At 40.4% G+C, this 22300-nt stretch overlaps 1 protein-coding gene across 31 annotated transcripts in view; it reads right to left on the reverse strand.

The window, feature by feature from the left end:
* The window catches only part of MAGI1 (membrane associated guanylate kinase, WW and PDZ domain containing 1), a 335995-nt gene that overhangs the window by 170409 nt on the left and 143286 nt on the right, over positions 1-22300 (reverse strand). The gene's annotated exons all lie outside the window — the stretch shown is intronic.

The following is a 22300-nucleotide window of genomic DNA, read 5'->3' on the forward strand; positions in this document are numbered from 1 at the left end:
TTCCTGTGGTGTTAAACAGATCATCATTCCTGTTTATCACTTATTTGTCTGAGCAAATGGAGACAGGCAGATGACAGGAAAAAGAAGAAAAATAATAAAGGTATTGCTTTTGCAAGTCTCTGGAGGGTGAGCGGGATGGAGAGACAGAAGGCAAAAGCTGCTCCCATTGAAGCTATTAATAAAGCTGAACATGGCAAAAAAGTCAAACAAGTGGTAAACTTTCCACTGGTATCCATCCCAACATACAGCAGGAGTTACAAAAGTATTGACTTAAGAGCACCCAAAGACCTTAAAAAAATAATATCTAGTGCTTCTCACCTAAATCTGTTTATTTGCCTGTTCAGGTTTGAACACCTTCAGAAGTGTGAAAGAAGACAAATGGGTTGAAAACAAAACAAAAATAAAAAATAACATAAAAAAAAGAAAATAAAAATAAATGTAACTGTTAATGAACATTGCCAGTTGCTGAATACTAAACCCTTTTTTGTAGCAGAACATATGAACTACAGAAACTTAATGAAGTTTTTTCCCAAAAATATTTCCAAGTTTGGAATTACACTGACATTAATTTGACTGAAGAGGAAAACCAGGGATTGAAACTCTTCTGTTCTAAAATGAAAAGGAAAAAAATAAAAACCACTGGAAAATCTGAGAAATGCAACGAGGATGATCAAAGCCTGGAGCAGCTGCCACACAAGGACCAAGAGAGGGATGCTGCAGCTTGTGGTGGACATCAACCTCCAACATGCCCTGATGCCACCTGGGCACTGGGCACAGCTTGCCTCTCCCTACACCAGGACTGGGAGACAGCAAGGAAAGCTGAACCAGAGTCTGGTTTAGAATCATCACAGAAAGAGTCCCCAGGCTGTGCAGCTTCCCTGGAGAGATCTGTGGGGGCAAGAAGCTGATTCAGGAGATTCAAGGGGAGATTCACTTATAGGACAGACCCATTGGGGGCTGCAGAATCACAGAATGGTTGGGATTGGAAGGGACCCTAAAGATGAACTTGTTGCCACACCTCTGCCATGGGCAGGGGCAACTTCCAGTGGGCCAGGTGGCTCAACGCCCCATCCAAGCTGGCCTTGAAAAGAAGAGGGAAAAGAAAAATTCCATGAGCTTAATATTAATTGTTGGTGGTTGGGAGCCCCAGGAAAGAAGTGGGGGAATATCAAGTATCTTGCTCTTTTCCTTCCCTTTGCCAGGCATCTTATTTATAGCCCCAGCTGGAGCCAAAATGCTCGACTCCATGGACCTTGGGCTGAACCACTGCAGCTGTTTTCAGTCTTTATCATTTGCATCATGACTTTTTTTATTGTGAATATGTAATGCAGAGATCATCTCAATGCATCTGGACACTGAATGCAGCCTCACAGTCACAGATTCCTGGCTGGAGCCTCAAGGAATCACTGCAGAGCATATCAAAAAAAATAATACTGCAACGGAGTGCAGTCGGACCCTGGGTCTGGGAGGCAGAAGCAGCACCAGGCAAGTGGTGAAATAAGAAAGAGTGCAGACTGTTACATGTCTGTGGGCAGGATAAAACCACTGCAGCCCTGCAGCATTTTACCAGAAATGTCGGTTTAAAAACAAAACTAAACACAAAAAAAAGCCCACAGTCTGAAGTACTATGTCAAATTTTTAAAATAATTTTGTGACTTGTATTTAGATCCTCCTGACAACGTTTTCTTTTAATTTAATCTCTTACTGAAGAAAAGAAGGCTCAGGCAGCAGGCCCAGCTATTAACAAAAGGAAATTTGTAAAGACCAAGACGCTCATTGAAGAAATGAAACAACAAAACTGAAATCATGGGAGATAGAATTGGCTCAAAACACTTTCCTGAGCAACACCAGCAGCACCCCTCACTCCCAGAGTGAATTATCAACCCATTTTCTAACAAATGGTCTCCAGTTATTGCACCATAAAATTTGTTTCTCACATAGGAGGCACTTGGAGGGTTTGGTCGACTTCTAGGCTATAGTTTTTCAATATCAGAGCTGACTTTCCAAACTCCAGATGTTTGATTTCCTAACACGTTGTTTTACTCCAGAGGGAGACTGGGCACAAAAAAGAGCCTCTGCTGAAATAATAAAGTAGTTCTTTATCTTTTAACTAAACAGTCCATATATTTCTTTGCACAAGAGAGAGTAAGGCAAGGTAGATTTTCATTGCAAAAAAGGACAAATATGACAAACTGTTTGGGCATAATGCAAGGGCTTATTCCAGGGAAGAAATTAATGCACAGATCTACATGTGTCACATAAGTAAACTTTCTTCCAAAATACTGTGTGATCCCTGATTCAATGATTTATGTAACAATAATGTCTTGAGGTGAAAAAGCTCTGCTGAGCTAGGGCTTGTTTGACCACAGAATATATGCAATTTAATGATGATATCCTGCTTTTAGCTTCCCTCTGTGCCCATTCCATCTAGCATCTCAGTCTGTTATGGCCCCACCGGAAAGTTTGGTTATTTGGTTTATGCAGGAGCTGGGATTTCCCAGCTGAGTCACTGAAGCACTAGTTAAAAAGGCACTTGCAAAAACAGAGGCTGTATCAACACTTATACTCACATAAGTGTCCCCTCTGGGGGCTCAGAGTGATGCTTATTTCTATTACGTTTTTATTTTAGAAGAGAAAGAAGATGAAGAAGAAAAAAAAAAAAGAGTCAAAAAGAAATCCAGCCCCCAAAAAGCTTGCTGAGCTATATTCCTGTTCCTAAATTCCAGGAAAGTCTTGACAGAAATGAAGGCTTTTGCAGCTCTGATGATCTCAGCTCAGCAGTCGCTGAGGCCACAAGCTGTGGGCACAGGCAGGTTCAGGAACTCCCTCCACTGCATGGCAGAAGAAAATGAGCTAACACAGAAACTAACTCTACGTGGGAAGCTGCCAAAGGGATCCAGCCTGGAACATGTTGGATTTTTTACCATTTGTAATGCTTCCCTCTGCTCTGATCTCTTCCCAAAATCTCCCCTGAGCTGAGATGACACGGGCTTGACACTGGCTGTATTTAGTAGGTTCTAGTGCTGCACACAAGTTTATAAACTCTGCTGTGCCCTTAGTCCAAAATGTATGCACCCATAACCTCTGAGAACCTGAAAAATATGCCAGTGACATTTCAGCAACCTCCTCTGTGCAAATCTTAGCAGCAAAATTCATTCTGCTCCTCGGGGGCATTGCTGGCTTGTGCAAACTCCCTCTGAGACCAAGCCTCACCTTTGATGGCTTCTGTCCATGCACCAGCCACCACCTGACAAAAAGATGGGCAGGTGCCCAGAACCACCTCATTTTATGCAAAAATCCTCCCCTTTTTAATTTAATTAATTGTGCTCAAGAAAATACTTCCTTTACAGAAGAGCTGTGTCAACCAAAAGTATATACTGGCTTTCAAAATATTCCCCTGCTCTCATGGAGACTTGATTTCACATTTACTCTTCTGAGATTACTTATTTTCTTCTCTGCTAAAAGGATGCAAAAAGATCCAACAGTGATAATAGTGGAGGCACAGGAGATGCAACCCAGAACAACAGTTTCCAATCAGAGGATACAGGTCTGAAAACCCAGTGCTCTATTCTTCCTTTGTGCTGGTCATGATATGTTGGAAATTGTTTATTTATTTGCGCACAGAAAAATCACCTTGTTATTTCTGTAATGAAAATTAGGCTGATCCATGTAGCTTAGATCATCAGACACGCAGAAAATGAAAAGCTCACCAAAATTTATAGTTCACAAGTAAGATATTAAAAGATTTTTTTGGTGCTGTTGCAACAGTTTCCCTTTGTTCTCTGTTGAAAAAAATCCATGCCCTTTTTTAATGTGAAGGTACAGTCAGAGAACCAACTTTTCACTGCTTCACTCCTCACAGTACTACTCCAAATCTGAGGTGCTTCCATTTTATTATCTCAATCCTTTGAAAGAAACACAGAGCAAAATGGCTGGTTTAATCTATTCTTAATTATCATACTATAGAGTAGGTCTATCACCCTCCCCAACCATTACATGGTAACATCATTTCAGTAGGAAAAAGAAGCCCAAGGGGAAAACATCTCTCATAGAACAAAAAAAAAAAAATAAAAAAATAAAAAGGAAAAAAAATATTACTGACATATGGTTTTCTGAGAAACAATGAACTGCCAGTTTTTGTAGCTCAATGTGTAACTTAGATGGGTTTGTGATTAATGAAAACTATTGACAGTTTCGAAACACATTGCTCCCAAACTCACAATTCTGTCACACATTTGTCCTCCAACAGTTACCTGATGTAAATTTACTAGGGAAGCTTTGCTTTGAACTGTGCTCTGACACTTGGTGCTAAAATTCCCATCTTCTGCAGGAAGAAAGCTGCATGTGGGATCATCTAACGCTGCCTTTGCTGCGTGAGAACATCACCTCTTGGAGAGCTCTCCCAGAGCAGCACAGAGCTGGGGCTGAGAGCCTCCTGCCCCAGTGCCCTGCTGCCTTCCAGCAGGGGAAGCAGACTGCATAAATGACCAAGCACAATCTGATTTTTTTCCCAAGAAAAAGCTGAGTGTGAACATGGTGGGGCTGCCAGCACCTTCCTGCCAGCTGGTGGATAGTCCATGCCAGCACTGTGCAATGTGTGTGTGTGTGCTGAAGATGTATTTTAAACTCGTGCTTTACGCGTTTGGAAACTATCATTTGATAGTTTATGTTTCTATTAATTACTGCAGCTGTTTGATCCCATTTCTGCTCGAGATGGTCCCAGATAATCCTGATCAGCAGCCACACTCTGACAGAGCCTATAGATGCTTGTGCAAAGATGGGTCAGGGTCAGGCCTGGGACACTCTGGTCCCTGACCTATATTACACTCCTCTAAGCAGATTACACCAGTATATATTTTTTTTGCTTTACCCTTCTTTAGAAAGGAAACCAATTGCTACAGTCACAGTGACTGATAGCATCTGAACTGGAAAAATCTATCTTCCATTCCTGAATTGCAGCAGAATCCCCCTTCTCCTGTCGGGATCTCTGTTTAAAGGTGTCTTTAGCAGAGGGATTCTCTCTGGTCAGACAAAGACCATTTCAAAACAACAGGGCCATGAAGCAATGAAAGGTTAAAGGCCTCACTAAAGGGATAAAAGTGCAATAGAGTCATCTGGATTAAGACTCTCTCTCACCATCCTGATGTCTACATTGAGAGGGAAGGATTCAATTTTTTAAAGACACAAAGACTGCACATGTTGGATTTGCAGTATAAACCCCTGACTGTAATGTACTGTCCATCATCTGAAGATCTCTCTCTGAAGGTATTTAACTAATAAATTATTGTGATTGGCAGGGTTTTATTTCTGTGCTACAAAATGTAGAACTGCAGATAAGGGGGGGGGAAAAAGCCCTACAAAAACCAAGCCAAACAAAAAAATCCAAACCCTGCTTGTTTAGAGACATGAGCAGAGAACTTGCAGCTTGTGTTTTCTAGAGCAGCAAGTGGACTTGCAATGTCAGATGATTGGCACTACAGGCTGGGGGACTCCAGTTGTGCTCCTACTCTGCCCAGCATAAGGTACTCAACACAAATTCATCTATAATTAGAGCCAAAATAGCTCCTTTTAATGAGAAAGTGTGTTAACTAAGCTGGTTATAAATCTATTAATCCCTTAAAAACAACTGCCAATTTTTAAAAGAAATGTTAAAATAATCAGAATGTAACTCAAGACAACTTTTCAATCTGTTGTTAAATCCTTACTATAAAGTGGGGTGTGGACAGGGCTCCTGGGAAACAGGAGACAGTTCTTAAAACTTTTCCAACAGCAATGCCAGGGCATCACCACTCTCTCCTACTAAGTCTTGCCATCAATTTTCCTCAAGTCCCGTTGCAAAAGTGGGCCTGATACTCACACATATATTCTGTTAATGCTTGCAGAGATTAATATTCTATTTCTGGGCAAATTAATAGAATAATTTTCATGCTAAGGTCCAGGAGGCAGCAGCCCATCTTAGAAGGCTGAGTAGATTTTTATCATTTAACAAGACTGCACTGGTAGCCACATCATCATCAAATATTCCTAATCCCAGCAGTTGTTAAGGAAATGGTAATAGTTTGTGCTATATCATTTCATCCTGTCCCATCCTTGTCTTCCAGCTGCTGTCCAGAAGTGATTATAAATAATGGGGCTATAAAAGCCATTCAATAATTAGAAGATTCATTGGCCATATGCCAGCAGTGACAAAAGAGAGTGATTTATGTAAGATGAGTCTGTCACATCTGCCAGATCACAGTTTCATTACGCCTGTGGCTTTAAGGTCACAGTTTAGCACTGTTTCAACAGCCATTTGTCAAGGGAGTGCTGGGAGAAGAGGTGAAATACATCATGGTTTTGTTTGCTTTCTTGTTTTAACTACTAAGTAAATAAGTAAATAAAGTGCAGTACCTACATTTGTTATTTCATGTCTCTTGCGAGGTCAAAGACACAAGACGACATTCATCATGGCTGGCCAGAGTTCAAATAAAATCATGAAGAGAAAACTAATTTAAAAGCCTTAAGAATTCATGTGGCTTCTTAAATTCAATACAATCTAAGCATGTTCTGTCTTCCAGCCACCCATGAAATGAAGGTACCTTGTAAACACACAACATGTTGGTAAATTAATTGCTACTACATTTTCCTAACACAAGTAAACTTAAAAACCTTTTATGGTTCAGTGTTCTAAAATGATATTTAAACATTGCCATGGGAGTTCAGATTAACAATTAACATGGCTCAGCAAACACCTAATTTGATCCCAATTCCATTTTCTCATCTTCTTTTCCTCTAAAAAACAAACAAAAAACACCAGTGACCATTTATTGCTGGGTACCAATTCTAGTACCATAAAGTCCAGAAGTTTAAATGTTCCCCATAAATGCTTCAATAACCTCAGCTGTTATTGTCAGTGATTGCTTCCATTCCAATGTGGACAGTCTCTGGTGACAAAAAGAACTGCTCTGAGGGTGCAGGCTGGATCTTTGCTGGAAATGCTACACCCAGGACCAACCAATATATTACTTTAGTTTGTACCAGCCTCCTGAAACCAGACTGCAGTCAGATGAACTGCTCAGATCAGAGCCCATGTGCTGCCATTATTCTAACAAGTCTGCATCACAACCAAACAAAATGACTGCTCACTCTTTGCCTACCTCCTGAAATAAAACACAAAACACTTCCCAATTTTCATGCTTTAGAACCTTCTTCGAACAACAAAGCCTCATCCATTGCAAAAGATTTCCAGTGGAAGGAAATAAAGATAAGCTGGAGGGTTATGGCATAAAGAACTGCACAAAGTTACAGGATGAGCTGCCTGCCCAGCAATAAAACCCCACTTTGATGGAGCAGCCTGGCTGCTGAATCAGCAGTGAGCACTTCGGTGCAGCCAGTAATTCCTGTCTGGAGAATGAATAACACTTGTTACTTACTGAGAGAACTTCTTAAACTGTTATTTTAGGTGTAAGCCGTGCATCTGAAGGAGATGTATTCACACTCAAAACTTTCAGGTCATGCCCAGAATGAGGAGCAGGCAAGAGCCTTCTTGGCATGGCACCTTTGGTATCACTCTCAATCTGCATGGCTGAGTGAACCAGCACTGAGGTGGTAATTCAGCATTTGCTGCTGCAGAAATGCACTTAACAGATCATAAATCCCTGGTAAAACTCTTCTGAGAGCATGTCACCTCATCTACTGTATTCACAGGGTGCACCACCTTATTTTCTGTGCATTAACAGTGATTCATATTTCTACACTAAATTTAAACAAATAGCCTTTCAGCTGAAAAGGGCCAGAAAAACCCACAGAGCTCAGGCACTGAGGCTGAAAAGAAAAAAAAAATCATTATTTATACACCAGGCCTAAAAATTTTGAGCATTTGTGACAAACACACTTCTGTTGCTCTCAAGTGAATGAAGATCAGCAATGATTGCAAAGGCAGCAGCAAGCCCAGCCTCTCTCCCTTTTTGGCCCCTTCAAGCTTCTGGTGCCCTCAAAGTTTCAGCCCTCATTTCTTGAGGCTCCTGGAGAAGAAAATTCCTTCATCCTCTGACATCTTTGCAGCCCAGGACAATCCTGACCTGGGAGACAGGGCTGCATTCCAGGGAGGGGAGCCTGCTCTGCCATGGAGAGACAAATCAGACCTTTCTACCTCAAGAAGGATCTGTTTTATTATTTTCTTCCTCAAAATACTGAGGTTTAGGTTCTGCTCCTCTTCTTAAATCATGTGATATCATTTGTGTCCATATAGAGCCTATAAGATGATAATTAATGATGGATATTGATAAATATGAATATAAATATCTATTGATATGATAAATAATGGTAGATAAATTATGACCTTTCTCCAGGGAAAGTGGCAATCATACCTGCCCCAGATAAGCTCAAGGAACAGAAAATCTGATACCCCTGAGACAAAAATACAATAGAGCATGCTGCTCAAGCAACAGGAGCATGTGATGAATAGAAGAGGGAAATGCAAGGTCAGCAGTATTGATGACTGCTGCCTCAGACACCTCTAAAACACATTTGAACTGGCCAGGCACAAAACATGAAACACCATTTGCCTCCATGCTGGCAGATGTGAAGCCCACCCTGCTGCTTTGTAGCCATAGTTAATCATTAACCCAACTAATTAAAAATTGGAAATTAACCACTCTTTGTTACTGACTCATAGGAGACCTCTTTTCTTCCCCTACGACATTTTCAGGAAATGCTACAAGCTCCCTGCTCTTGCCTCAGCTTTTTGTTTTCCTTGTTCACTTTCAAGAAGCCACACACAAGGAAATTGAGAGTGTCAGGTGGTCTCTGGGAATGACAGTAGAGAAGCAAGGTGAGCTAAAGTGAGAGAAGGGATCCACTGGGAGGACAAATGCAGAATATTTTCCTACTAAAATGAAAAATCTCCAAGATTGAACCATAGAACTGATTAACAGCCACACACACAAACTTTGCTGTGTTTTCACAACAGAGCCCAGGAGGTGTGTGGACAAAGAACAAAGTAATGCAACATCCTCTGGTCTTGTTTCCAATGAAGCTTGGGTTAGTATCATGCTAAATGCTTTACCCAGTTCTGTGGCCAGACCAGCATTAACCCCAAGTTAACTGGCTGACAACCAAGCTGTAACATTAAAGCCACGTCCATAAATGCCTCTGCTTGGCAGTGACCTTAAACCAAGTGCCCAGAGCAAGGCAGAGCCGAGGGTGAGTGCAGAGCCTGCTCTGAGCAGGGCATTGTGCCCTGCTCACAAAGGCACTGCTGTGCTGGGGCACTCTGCCCTGTGTGCTCCAGCAAGGAGCAGTGGGAAGGCACCAACACTGGCAAGAAACGCCGATGTTGCCACGTAGGCTTTTAAAAAAAAACACAAAACAACAACAAAATAATGTAGTAAGAAGAGAAAAACCCTCCTACAGAAGTGAAGTGAATGCAGAATGAAATCACTGTGAGAGAGTGCCACGGGATGCAGCCTCTGAAGGGTTCAGTGGAGCCTGCTCTGAGTGTTTCCATCAATGAACACAGAGTGAGCCACGTGAACAGCCCACGAAAGGCTTCCCAGGAAAGCACAGCCTGCCTGGGAGCCACACCACAGCCTGTGTCACTGCTCTGTGAAGCCACCTGGGTGAGGAGCATTGTCCTGTCCCTGCTCTCTGAAGATGCCAGCAAGCTCTGGGATGCAGGGAGGGCTGGGAGCGGCAGAAGTAGGGCAGGGGGTGAAGAAGAAAGTCTGGCTAAAATGATAAGAATGGGGAAAATCAAGATGAAAAGCACTTGCAGAACTCACTCCAAGGAAAAGACCCATTTCTGGAAATGAGATGCACATCTCTCTATGTCTCCTAAAAGGAGTTGCCATATGTTCTAAAAGTAGGATATCATATTTGAGCTGTAAAAGCCAAATCAGCTTGAGAAACAGACGGCATTACAATGCTTTAGCAGAACAAGCCCCCCATAACAATATGCCAACAAACTCATTTTCTAGAATGGCACTAGGAAAATATTTGCAAAATCTGAAAGCCATTCCCTAAATACAGCATTTGGTTCTTCCAGAATGGGAAAAAAGTGCCACACATATGCCAGAATTGGGGAGTTCTGAATAGCTCTTCATATTCTTTGATATTTTGGCTTGCCTTTCTCTGTAATTTTTGGATGGTGGGGTTTTTTTGAGCTTTTTTTTTTTTAAACTTTACCTCAAATTTCTCAAGCAGTCATTCTTGTTCTTCCTTGGTTGCTGGAAGGACAAATTCCCACAGCCCAGCCAGGTCACCTCTGGGTGATTTTGATCACAGGGTTATAGTTTTTCCCTCTGACCTCCTAGGCTCCAGGACACACATCAATATTAACAGCCTGATTTCCAGAGGAACTGAATACATAAAATCTAATGCTGACAGCCTGTGATTGTCAGGCTACAAACACACGCTAAATTAAGATATTGTCAGAACACTAGAATTTTGATGCTGTTTTTCAAATTATTTTTTTCCCCTCACAAGTATATCACATACAAAATGTTGGCCTTCTATGAAGAAACCAGCTGAAAATCATGTGTCCACAGGAAAAAAATATGTCCAAAGCGTCATGTTCCAGCTGCTTTTGCCCTTTCTCCAGTGTGGTTAGATGATACACACTCAGGTGCAGCAGTGTCTGACCAAAGAAAAAGAAACAATTTTTTTCATCTGCAATATACCCATTTACAGGGTGCTGTAGGTTAATTTTCCAACAAGCCCAATGAATTTCCCAGAACCAAAATTTGCCATGAAACAAATAAAACCAGAAACAAGATTTGCTGTCATCCACCTTAGCAAGTAAAGGTCCTGCCCTTTCTACATTATTTTTAAAAAGCACAACTCAGCTTAACCTCTGATGGACCTCTTTTTTTTTTCTTTTTAAAATATAATTGCACATTTATGTCCACATAGAATAGATGCCAAACCTCTAACACAGAGTACAGAAAGGAAGCACACAGGCAACAATGCTGTGTGATTTAGAAAATCAGGCTCTCAAAGCTGAATATATTTATGAGCTAAATCTGTTGGGAAAAAACATTTAAATGGAAAAACATGTATAACAGTTGGGAGCTGTTGAAGCACATTTTACAAGAGGCCCAAAAAGCCACAGAAATTGAGTAAGGAGGTCACACTGGTTTAAAAACAAACCTGACTTATAGGGAAAGTGACTGCAGCTTTTTTCAGTTTCATGTTGTAGACAAAAGGAAAACAAGATCTAAGTAACTGGATTGCTCTGCTTAATTATTTCAACTGCAAGCATTTTTATTTTTATTGTACCATTGGAAGTGTTTTCTGAGGGTTGGAGGATATTCTCCATCCCTGGAAAATGTTACATCAAGACTGAATGTTTTTCTTGAGAAATCAAGATTAAGGAGAAATTGATTCAAACTAGCTCTCTCATGTCCTGAGCTATTACTTGGAAATGTGATTTAGGATGAGTGTGTTGAATAGGCAGGTGAAGGATCTGGAAGAATGGGGAAGCCAACAGCAATTTAAAAGAGTTCAGGGCAAAATGAGGCAATGAGCTGAATCTTTTGAATTGCTCAGGTGACCAAGAGCCTGGGCAAGTTGAGAAAACCTTCCTGGTAAAAGAGAAGTGTTATCATGGTTATTCTGCTGTAAAAGCAATTCAATACACAGCATTGTGGGCCTCCTTTTTGTGCAGGAAATGGAACTGAAATTCGAAAATCAGATTTTACAGCACTGACAGAATGAATGAGTTGGATGGAACAAGAACCATGGCAGTTAGTGATGGGTTTTAATAAAGTACCACTACATCTTATTGGCAAAACTCAAAAGTAAAAGAGAGAAGTGAATGAGGGCAACATTGCTGTTAACTATTGCACATGAAGTTGTGTGAAGCAAAAATGCTCTGATTCTTGGGACTGTCTCTATCAGACAGAGCAAATCCTCTCCTCTGTAAGCTTCACATTAAAGTTGGTCAAAGGCAACAGCTAAAATACTGAAAAACTCACATTTAAAACAAAAACCAAATAACCTGTATAGTGTTGGTCTCTAACATAATTATAATCCTTCATATAAAGCAAGTTTGGCAATAAAAATATTAAAAGGCACATGAAAAAGCTTACTAGGGTCTGTAACTAACATCTTTACCCTAGTCACAAGGTCTTGTACTCTTAATGAGTTTAGGAGTGCCTGTATCGTGTTTCTGTCACCCCAACTTTTCCCTATGAGAAACAAATATGAATATTACAGATGGTAAAACCTACATTTTCTCGAGCAGGAAATAAATGTTTATGTGCAGCACATAGCAAAATGTATATTTCCAGAGACAATAGTTACAAGATTTAGACTTATTAGTGCAGGAATTTTAATGGAAAACATGTTTTTGGGGATAAGAATTTTAATTACAAAGAAACCACATACAACTTGCTTCTTTAGATATAAAGCAGAGCTGTTCTGCAGCAGAATAAAAAAGTCTCTTTTGATGAAAACAGAATATTGGAATAAAGAGAGAAACACTCAGCTCATGTGTATGGTCAGACATTTCCCTGGTAATGCTTTGATCCCAAAATGGCATTTGTCAGGATGGAGACACTCCTGAGGAATGTGACATTTCTGCAGGAGTCAGACACAGCTCTGATGGTGCCTGCTCAGACCCTTACCCTGCCAGGCTGCCCTGGCCCCAGCCACAGCTCCTAAGGGCCCAGGCTCAGCCACTCCAGCCCTTCTGCCCCACATCCTGCTTTTCTTTCCCCTTCTTACAGTCTTGAGACAATCCACACTGCAGGAATATTAGCACACCCATCTAAAAGAGGGGGCTTATGAAAGCTACCAACACCCAGGCTTGATCTTCTCACTGAAAACACAAAAAATTAACCACAGCACCAGTCCAGTTCTGAAGATACAAAAATGGTACCTCCAGAATGAAGTTTCACTGATTCTGGTTTGGTAGAAATGGAAATACAGGGGGTTTTTTGGCAAGATGAGATGCTGCAAGCATCTTGCACTAAAAAGAATTAAATGGAAAATACAAGACCAGAAGTGGGCAAAATAACAGTTTCCCAGAATTCAAAGTGGAAAGAAACACTGGTTTCATTCCCATTACATTACTCCACAATGAACACCTTTTGTGAAAGACTAACAGGAAAAGCAGAAATTAAATGTTTAATCAGGTTTTGCTGCTGGCTTTGGCATCATGGGATTTTTCCCATTTTACAAGACAAGTAGACCTGACCATGCTTTATGCCCATTTTTATCAGTAACTTCTGGCTCTTCAGACTCACAGGGTTTAACCAATTTGCAATTCTGCCAGGAAATCTGCATGCTCAAGCAACAGCTTTATTGTCATTGCCATTAAAAAAAACAGCCACTTTATTTTTTATTATTTTGATAAGCGTTCTGATGATACAGCTAAAGACTACAAGAGAGGCAATAGAAAACAATAAAAATCAGAGTTAATTGTCTAAATGCCAATTTTTCCTCCTTAAGTTTTGATTCTTTAATTTTGGAGAGCTCTTCTTGTACCTTCTTGTTGGTTTGCTAACAAACATATTTCATCCTCATTTAATCAAATGTATTTGGATGGAGGTCCTTAACACTGACTCTGAAATGGAAAGCTCTCATCAGCTTAACCTCAAATTAATTTGTGCTTCTCTCACTTCTGGGAGTGCACAGTCAAAGCTCTGGAAGTTCTGCAAAGCTGAGAGCTTTTAAGCAACACAGGTACACTGAAGCCTCCTATATTCCCTCTGCTACTGGAGGGGAAAAACGAGTTGTAGAGGTCTAAAGTGATCCAGCAAAAGATGGAAGAGAGCACAAAATGGGCTTTGCATTTCTGCTGAGTGAATGGCACTGTGGTTTCTGCTTTTATGCAACTCTGGGATTTCAGAAATCTCTACCTTCAGTCATTAAATCATCAGGACTTTTTTCTGCTGGCTTAAAAGGACTTTTGGTCAGAACCTTCAAGCTTGGCAAGAAAAGGTGTCAGACAAGCAGCATGCAAAAGGAATAGCTATTTATCAAAGGAGCAACCCAGAATAATGCACTGTTCCTGCCTGAACACAGTCCCACTGCCCCACTTTTAGAGTCTGAACCAGGGCAGATGAACAAAGGAGCAGCTTCGGAAGGCAGGTTGTTTTTTAAACAGAATAGAGCATCGTGCACAAAGGCATCCAGGAGCCACAGATAAACAGTTCACAGAGGGGACTCGGAATCCCAAGTCTCCTCCAGACAGAAGCTGCACTATTGTCCCCAGCTTTGGGCTACTCACACCCCCCTGCTAATAAACCCCATGGGGAAACCATCAGATTCCTAGAAATAAATTCTGCTGCTGTTTCTGAGTGAGGCTGGCCAGGCTGGCCTGGTAAACCCACCACCTCTGACAGCTGTTTTTTTCGCACTTCTGTCCTTGTTTGGTTTTGAATTGCTTGCCTAAGTATTAATTCATTGCTCTAATTTTAAATTTCTTTGAGTTTGGTCTTCCTTTTAAGTGACAGTCTGGTAGTTAAGCCTTTAAAAGAAGTTTAAGGAACGTGAGCCTTTCATGATTTGATTCTCTCCTGGTCCTGCCTTTGTGCCTCTGCTCAGACCCAGAAATTCCAAACAAGGTGAATCCACAGCTGCTGTAGAAACACCATGTACACATTACCCTGCCAGCCCAGAAATGGCAGATGCATCTACACAGGCTGACAATTGATTTACTCGTCATTTGCAACCCTTTGCAAAGGAACTAGACTTCCTAGCAATCAATGAGAAAATAACCTTGTTAGCAAAAAAGCCAATGTTCTTTTAAATTAATCAGTTCTTTTTCATCCAAACAGTACAGATAATGAGAGAGATGATGACATTTTACATGACCTATAAAAAGCAGAGTTTCTATTTTAGGCTCTCCTTCGCAAGGGTGCCAGGATGATTATGTTTTGTTTACTGGACAAAATAATCTCTTATTTGTTAAGGCTTGAATGCAATTTTATACAGTACAAAATTTTATCTTCTATTGTCTTAATTATCATCTGGAGGGTTGAAGCATGAAATGATGGCAGAGAAAAAAATTAATATTAATGTGTTCTAGCTGCAATTTAAAGAGAGAGGACTTGGAGCTTTTCTTTGCTCATGAGCTTAACATGCTGCATCAGACTAGTGAATTATATCCTATTTAGCTGCTATTGTTTCTCCAAGTAGCATGAAGAAAACAGACACCAACCTTTTGTAGACTCGCTACATTCCCAGTGTTCAAACAAACAACCTTTTCCTCTAATTTCCTTTTTCATCACTTGGTAAAAAGTGTGAAAATGTTTCCTGTTTAGGATGGTGTGCAAACTTGTTTTTCAAGTTCTTTGTAGGACACCTTTGTCACCTACAGCATGTTCTCGTGCCGGTGTGAAAGCACAGGCAGCAGGAGTCTTTTCTCTCATTCCCCTCATTTGCATCCTAATAACCAGAGCATTCAGGGTCTGGGGGAAAGGTGCATCTATCCCGGGAGGAGACGGCAAAAAAGAGAAAGTCTTGGATGATGAGCAGTGCACAGTGACACCAGTGGGTTTTCTATCCTAGCTAAAAATCAAAGGGGAGCACAGTGCGCTGGTTTTAAATTAAAACAAAACACATGGCCTGACCACTTCAGATTCCAAAAGTACCAGTAGGGATTGAAAAAGACAGCACTTGGATGCAAGGAGACATGGTTTAATTCTTTTGCAGTTTCATCCTGCTGTTTCAGCCCTGACCTTTCCAGGTCTGAAAAAGAAAGGGAGGGACTCAAAGGTTTCGTTTCCCTTTTTTTGGACAAGAAGAGCAACTGGGTTGAACTTTGTTTCAGGGGCTGCATACAGACTGTTAGAAATTTTTTAAAAACCCCAAAAACCAAGCAAGAAAAGTATCAATTAAAAAGAAGACTGGGTTCCAAATTTGAAGTGCTATGACAGTCAAGATATAACGGTTAAAAAAAATAAATCTGTATTTTAGGTAGATAAATTTAAGTAACCTGAAAGCATAGAAACAAAGAGTTTGCATAGCTTATCAATATAATTAATTTTAAATTAAGTTTTAATGCAAAACAAAATGCACTAAGGCATGTGTCTCACTGTGGCATCCTGGACCAGTGAGAAAGTGAAGTGAATGTCTCAGGTCTGACTCAGCTCATGGGCTCCAGGGCCTGCTGCAGACACAGCAAAGATGATACAAAAGATCTTTTCCCCCCTCTGCTGTTTTATGCCATGACTATTTTAACGCCAAGGCTGGGTACATCTAAACACCTGTGTTACAGTTGTTTCCCCTGTGGAGTTCTTTTTGTTTGTTTGTTTGTTTGAAGTACTTTGCAAAATCCCGAAATGCATAATTCTGCTTTAGCAGCTCCAAGTTCAATCAAGTAGATTATCTCCATGCCCACCTAAACTGTGCTCAGAATATGGAAACACTGATCACCCACCGTGTAGAATTACAGAGATTTAAAAGGTAAGAAGTGGGGTTTAAAGGTATTAAAAGTTTGAGGAAATTGCTCCAATAAATCACAGAAGAGTGTGAATTAGGTGCTAATCACCACCACCACCAACTCAAACCCAACAGGAGGGAAGTGGGTGGATCTGAGGCTCCCCACAGCTCCAGTTTATGGGTCTGGGAAGGCAGAGCTTGCTGGGGTTTGCATCAGTCTGCCCCCGGTGTGGTGACCCCATGGCACCAGCGCTTCCCTCAGGACAGCAGAGCCCGGAGCCTTTCCCTCCAAGACCAGCAATTCTGGGAAACTCCACCGTGCCCTTCTGCCCATCCCACCCAAGCCTAAAACACTCCAGTCTCCATCACCTGTGTAAAAGATCAAACACAAAAATCCTCCTACTACGTTTCCAAACTGTTCAAAGACCAAACAGCATATGCAGAAACACAAACATCTTCTGCCTATTGGATGACATAGAGCACCCAAACCTGAGCATCTACAATTAATGATCAACACCTGTACACACATAATATTTCCTATACACACACTACTTAACCAAAGAATAATAATATTCAAAAATATCTAAAAATAATTTAAGAAAGAAAAAAGAAAATACAAAAGATAATGGAATTAACAGCCAAACAAAATACAACTGAGAATGCGGTTAAGCTGAGGTGAACCAAGAGCAGAACATATCTGATAATTGATCAAACCATAGTGTCTAGCAGATTAGTGCCTAGTGAACAGAAGGGCTGAAGAACACAGACACTCCAGACTCACAGCTATAAAGCAGAGTCTAATGAAATGATAAGCTATTTATGCAAAGCATTGATGGCTATGACAATTCATTTGTACAGAGTGAAAATAGAGTAGAAATTTGTCAAAATGCAAATACAACAGTGACCTATTGATACAAGGTTAAAATGTGAAGGGGAGAAGCAAGTTCAGGACACCAGGGCTACAATTACTGCAGTGTTCAACATTTCTCTCTTTACATTAAGATTTTTCCATCAAAAGGTTGATCTAAGGAACTCATTAACATGAAGAAAAACGAATAAGACATTACTGAAAAGGAAGCCAGAAATACACATAATTTGAATTAAGATCTTCTGCTGGAGAATGTCTTTATCTTTCCAGGCAAAATAGCAAAGCAATTTTGTAGAATTTAATTGAGAAATAAGGCACACAAAAGGGCTGCGTATATGCATACCTCAGTAGAAGATACAGAGTAGAAATAAGTCCTCTGAACAAAACTGAGCACTGCATATCAAACAATGTTGCCAAGTGCCACAGCTTGCCTATGAAATTTCATATTTAAAAACATATTTAAGGAAAGTCACATTGCTTCCCCAACAAAAAAGCAGTTATTTTTAAGTTACTATTATTATGACACACTAGACATAAATATATCCAAGCCAAAGCAGAAGGAAGTACTTGTATTTTTATTTGAAATTCAGTGATCTAGTTAAGACATTGCCATTTTGACCGCCAGGTTTAATTTTGAAAGGATTTGAGCAGCTTTACTGTCCAGCAGCCATGAATAATTCTGTGCTTGAACACTTTTTATAGAAGTACATGAAGCAAAGCATCACTGCTACCTGCAATGCACCTGTCTCTCACCAGCTTTAATACATGGGCAAGTTAATTTAAGCTAAACAAACTGTACACTTCTCAACCCAGCTGACTTTTTGCTCTATCTGTACACACATACAAATTTTTTTCTCAAACATTTCAGTTTCCATAAGCAGCACAACAAATTGTTGTTGTCCTTTTTGAAAATAAAACAATTGGATTAGGGATTCTTCCTGTGCCCAATAGTACACATGCAATAGAAGCTTTGGAACACTTATGCATCCCTTCAACAGCCTGTTTCAATAAGAATTCACTTTATGCTTCAGCCAGATTGCTTTCAGAAAATCTTTTTCAATACTGCAAGCATTACAGCTCATCCAATAGAAAGAATTGCAATTATCAGGCAAGGCTGGCTCAGCTGATAAAAAGAACTGACCTGGGAGTGTTGAACGCACACATGCAAACATACTCCAAATGATTAACTCATTTATTTGGCATCACATTTTGGTCCCTTGGTAAAAGCACAAAACATGAGAGAGGACTACAGGTGCTCAGGAAGAAGATACCTGACAGGTTTCAGTTCAGTTCTTCTATCAGCTATTCCAGGAATTTATTAATGTCACAGGAGTTGTCTGCATAAGCCAGAGCAGAGTCAGAGCACCAGTGTAAGCTGCCTGCATTAAAGCCAGCAGCCTGCTGTGGTTGTCAGCACTAGGAAATCATGTGTCTCTGGATGGTGTCTTCCACAGCTTCTTCCTCGTAATTCCTCACAATGGATTTTCTCCTCTTTTGCATTTTACAGCTTAAAACCCTATAAAGCTTGCCAGCTCCACCTTGGCTTTTCCTTGCTGGCAAATCATTAGAAATGACTGAAATAGTTCTGTGCAAATAAATTCACCCTTCAGCTCACATCAAAAGCCATTCTGAGGATTGTGTGCCCTGAAAATGAAAATCGTACCCAGTGCTTCCCTCTTCCAAGTCCTTCACCTAACCAAAGCTGCAGGCTTGATATTAAGCAAATTCCTGATTTCACAATGGAATCCCAATTAAATATGACAGGAAACTTTTTTTTTTTTTTTGCAATTTGACTTCAAATATGGTATGTGTCACAGTGTTAGGGGTGAACTGAAAATAGAAAAGATGAAAAAAGCATGGCTTATAATCACTTCCATGATTTCATTGAGAAAATATGATAGAAATATAAAACTGAATGGATGTGGTTTTAGGAAGACAAGGTACTTTTTATTCAGTTTAAACAGACTGGCAAGAAACACTGGTGGATAGACTCCTTAACTACACTGAGTTTTGTCAGTGTACACACACTCTGCTGCTTTTTAGAAAGCTCCAGACTGCCAAGTGAGTGATTGCTATTCTTATGTGTCTCCCTTCACTGGTATGTTCCAAATGCCCATTTCTCCTTGCTAATACATAATATAATGGTCTACAACTCAGAAAAAAAAGTAATTTGTGCTGTGTAAGTACCCAGTGACAACAGAAGTAAATGACAGAAGGTGTGAGAGAGATACAAGCACATGATAATGAGGACAGACAATCTTTAAAAACACCACTTCTTTTCTCCTTTGTTTTTTGTCTAAAAGAGACATTTTTCAAATGCCCCTAATTATGCTACCCTACTTGTAAATTATTTTGCCATTCTTTTCTTTACCCAACCCTTTTGCCTGCTCAAATGAGAAGTTGAATAAACTATCAGCTGTCTTCCAACTTAATTCCTGCAGTACCAAGCACCCTGAGCCTCAGAAGATGCCAATTAGAAATATCCACAATACAAATATACAGATTATTCGTGCTGAACATATACAGTTACACTGTTTCCTTCTTCAAGGTAGAAACTTATTTTCGGCATAGATTTGTATCTGTTCTAACGTCTCCAAAATATACCAGAAGTAAGAGGGATCTTGGGAAACCCAAATAACCCCAGCTGTGCATCCTCATGTGATTGTGCACAAGCAGTTTAATGGTTCCATTAGAGGCCAGGACCAGGCCCCCAAAAGCCTCTGTGCTGTACAGAACCCAAAATAATCTCAAAGAGCAAATGTCAAGAGTTACTGTTATTACCATATGTAAAGTGCAGAACAAAATTATTTCCCATCAGTTTTGCTGTGAAGAGAGCACGATTCAAGGATTACAGCTTTTGTGCTGAATAGCATGTCTGAAATTAAAGGCAATTTCAAGTAGAACCATCTAATAAAACAATAAAAAGAAAGCAAAAAAGTCTGCTGTAGAAAATAAACACAAACCAGCAGACCATGTAAACTGTCTGAGGCAAAAAGGCAGAATGCATTCCAGTCTTAACATTGGAATAGGTGGTTAAAATGGCTGAAAAGCTTGTATCTTCTTCATTGTAACTTACTCAAGAGCTGAGAGCATCTTGAGTTCCTTATTAGCTGCAGTAAAAATACCCTTAATGAAAGGACACACAAAATTACTAACAAAAGTTTGAAACTTTCTTCCAGATTGCAGGACTTGAGTCACATCTGTTACTTCAATGATCAAAAAAAAACCCCAACCTTATAACATCACTGTGTTAAGCACCTATTTTTTAAATATATATGCTGTGTACAACTGAACACAGTGTGGTTACAACTTGTTAGGCAGTCATATCTGCAATATACACATTATCTTAATGTATTCCTACATGCAGGGCAGGGGAACACTCCTTGTTTTACACATGAAAAATTTTGATTCAACCCACAGGATTGCCTGACCCAAGTGCTCTTACACTCAGAGCCATTGCAGAGAGCACCAGGGCCAGCAGTGGTCACAGAGAACACTCAGGGATGGCACAGAGAAGTTCTAAAACAGTTTGTGAACACGTTCCTTCATTCAGATTTCATCCTCTCACTGTGGTTTTATCACACAGCATCATAATGATTCATTATGCTATAAATTATTTCAAGACCAAAGACGAGAACTGTGCATTGAAATGTGCAGGGCAACCAAGAAAAATCTCAAAATCTGTCAACAAATGAAGCTCATTTGGAAGAAACTGAATAAAAAGAGCAGATATGAAACCACTCAGTGTAGAGCAGCAGGGAATTGGTGCTGTGGCACAAACTTGAAAGTGTTAATTTGGGATTTCCCATGTGTGCACCATGTCCTTGGGGGCATCAGGCACACGATCACCAGCTGGGCCAGGGAGGGGATTGACCTGCCCTGGGGGCAGTTTTGGGTACCACAATATAAAAAAGACATTCAGCTATCAGAGAGCATCCAAAGGAGGGCCATGAGGAGGGTGAAGGGTCTGGAGGGGCTGTATGAGGAGCAGCTGAGGGCAGTGGGTTTGTTCAGCTTGGAGGAAACTGAGGGTGAACTCATTATGGTCTTCAACACCCTCACTAGGGACAGCAGAGGATCTCCTTACTCTCATGACCACTGACAGGACTCAAGGAGATGGCATGAAGCTGGCTAAGAGAAGTTTAGGTTGGGTATCAGGGAAAAGTGTATCACCCAGAAGGTGTTTGGGCTCTCCAGGGAAGTGGTCACAGCACCAAGCCTGAGTTCAAGAAGAGTTTGAATGGCACGTGGTTTGACTCTTGGGATGTCCTGTACCTGGCCTGAAACTGGACTCAATGATCCTGATGGGTCCCTTCCAACTCAGGATATCCTATGATTATGACAACTGAAAGCTATTGCAAAGTCAGTATTTCTGCCCTTTTATCTTTCTTAGCACACAGACAAGAAGTTCTAGGTAGTTCAGCTGCCTGCTTTACTCACCCAAAAAATTTTAATAGTTATCAAGAAAGCATATTTAATACCCTGGCATTGCTCTATTGCCACTAACCTAACTGTCTGTGTAAAAAGTGATGTTATCCAAACACAAGCCAGCAGAAATCATGGCATTTTGAAAGAAAAGCCATCCATCCCCTCTCCTTTGCTAGAACAAATTCGAGCAGTTCTCAAAGTAGCAACACGCCAAGACAGATTCAAACTCTTTGAAGATATTGATTCACAGTTCAACCACCTCAAGGACTTTTTTTACTTGTAACAACCTTCAATAAAACGTGCACCAATTCTTTCCTGTAACACAAACTGCCAGTTTCTGCAGGGCAAATGCTCAGTTTCCCACACTTCTTTCACTTTATTGTAGGCAAGGGGATTTGTCCTACTGAAGCACAACTGAGAATTGATTTGGTTGTCATTCCAATTCATTACCAGTTGCAAGAGAAGAATCACTGTTTTTCCAAAACCTTTTTTACCTCTTCCAAAAGGCAAAATAGATATTTTTATTTTCTGGGTAAGCAGGTTAAAATTAGAGTATAAAGGTTTTTGGCAGTGGCATCCATTTACAATAGCAAAAACACCACAATTTGAATCTAGGCTGCCATTGCACAGGCACTG

This window comes from Passer domesticus, chromosome 9, assembly GCF_036417665.1.
Source record: "Passer domesticus isolate bPasDom1 chromosome 9, bPasDom1.hap1, whole genome shotgun sequence".
NCBI classification, from domain to species: Eukaryota; Metazoa; Chordata; class Aves; order Passeriformes; family Passeridae; genus Passer; species Passer domesticus.